Source organism: Budorcas taxicolor, chromosome 1 (genome assembly GCF_023091745.1).
Source record: "Budorcas taxicolor isolate Tak-1 chromosome 1, Takin1.1, whole genome shotgun sequence".
NCBI lineage: Eukaryota > Metazoa > Chordata > Mammalia > Artiodactyla > Bovidae > Budorcas > Budorcas taxicolor.
The window spans coordinates 210,740,638-210,742,442 of record NC_068910.1 but is presented as its reverse complement, the minus strand read 5'-3'; the positions used below and the strand labels follow the sequence as shown (position 1 = coordinate 210,742,442).

The 1,805-nt window shown below is 49.2% G+C and overlaps 1 pseudogene; it reads left to right on the top strand.

The window, feature by feature from the left end:
- The first annotated feature begins 1,215 nt into the window (after nucleotides 1-1,215).
- LOC128058565 (uncharacterized) lies at nucleotides 1,216-1,320 on the top strand (annotated as a pseudogene).
- Nucleotides 1,321-1,805: the final 485 nt, after the last annotated feature.

The window sequence follows — 1,805 nt, the reverse complement described above, 5'->3', positions numbered from 1 at the left end:
ATCTGTACTGTCCTGGTGTATATTATTACCATGTGATTACGAGAGGGCTTTTTGGGGAAAGCTTGGTTGTGAATATCACAAAGGAGGTGGTATCCACGCCGTCTGGGGGTAAACTATTACCAGGCAATTGTGAGAGGGCTTTTGGGGGAAGAAACTTGGTCCTTGTATGCTCATATTCTACCCTCCCCGAGGAGGTATCCCATCTGTTGTGAAATTCTTAATCCCCTCAAGCTTGTCAGGATAGAAGGAAGGAGATACGTGAGTGAACATGGATTGGTCTTTCTGGAGACGGCCTGGGACATGGGGTATCTAATTCATCTGTGTTTTCATCTGCACCTGATCAAGCCCACCAAGGCAGAACAGACTGTTAAAATCAGAAGAGAAACAATCTTGGACAATGCAGTATTCTGGTTCAACCGTACCAACCACCAGGTGAAATCACACCAATCCCCCTTTTCCCTTTGGTATCTAGCAGGTAAGGCTTTTCTCTCCCCAGTTTGGAAAGAGGTGGAATGGCAGTTCAAGTGTTTCACTGAGTGGAAATATCAGAAGTACTTAGGATGGATACCGGGAACTTCGTAGACAGAACGAAAAGGAGAAAGAGAAGCTCTGAGAAGGTAAGCACAATGGGAGGAAGTGAGTCCAAGGCAACTGTATTGGAATGCATGCTTAAGAGGAGAAGGCAATGGCACCCTACTCCAGTACTCTTGCCTGGAAAATCCCATGGACGGAGGAGCCTGGTGGGCTGCAGTCCATGGGGTCACTAGGAGTCCAACTCGACTGAGCTTTTTGTAGCAGGGCCCTTTCCTCTGGCTCCTCTAGTGGAGCACAGCCACTGATTCTGGTGTTTCCTTGCCTCTTCCCGTCAGTACTTACCAGGACAGGCAGGTATAGCTTGGGCGGTTCTGCTGGAGCCGGATCCTGGGATTGTTGGCCAGAGGCTTTCACTTTTCACTTTCATGCATTGGACGGGGGAGCCTGGTGGGCTGCCGTCTATGGGGTTGCACAGAGTTGGACATGACTGAAGCGACTTAGCAGCAGCAGCAGCATGATCAAGAATTTTAAGAAAGGATTTGCAGGAGATTACGGGGTGAGGGTGATGCCTAACCAACTCTGCACACTCTGTGAGGTGGAATTGCCCTCTGTGAGAGTTGGATGGCCACCAGAGGGCACCATGGACTTAACTATAGTAAAAGCAGTCTATGCAAGAAGTCTATCGCTTCTCAGCCTTTTGGCTAAGATCAAGTGTAGTATCTGTTCTTATCAGTTTAATATCTGATACGTCCTCTTTCCGAGGACAATTTTTTGTTTGGGCTTCCTTGGTAGCTCAGAGGGTAAAGCATCTGCCTCCAATGCGGGAAACCCGGGTTTGATCCTTGGGTCGGGAAGATCCCCTGGAGAAGGAAATGGCAACCCACTCCAGTATTCTTGCCTGGAGAATCCCATGGACAGAGGAGCTTGGTAGGCTACAGTCCACGGGGTCACAAAGAGTTGGACACGACTGAGTGACTTCACTTTCATGCAATAGTCACAAGAGAGCAGGGACACCTGGATCAATTCCCATATATTGACTCATGGCTAGGGTTGGCTCAAGACCCTCCTCCGCGGGTGAGATTCTATATTTAGAAAGGAAAAGGAAAAATATTAATGGCACAAAAATTGACTGATGATAAAAAAGAGATCCTGCAGGAGCTGGTCGGGGATGAACTGCCTCCTCCCCTGTACTAGGTGGCGCGCCGGATGCCTAATGCTCCACCGGGACCGGAGGCTGCTTTGATGCCCGATCCTGAGCCTGCTCAGGCTTC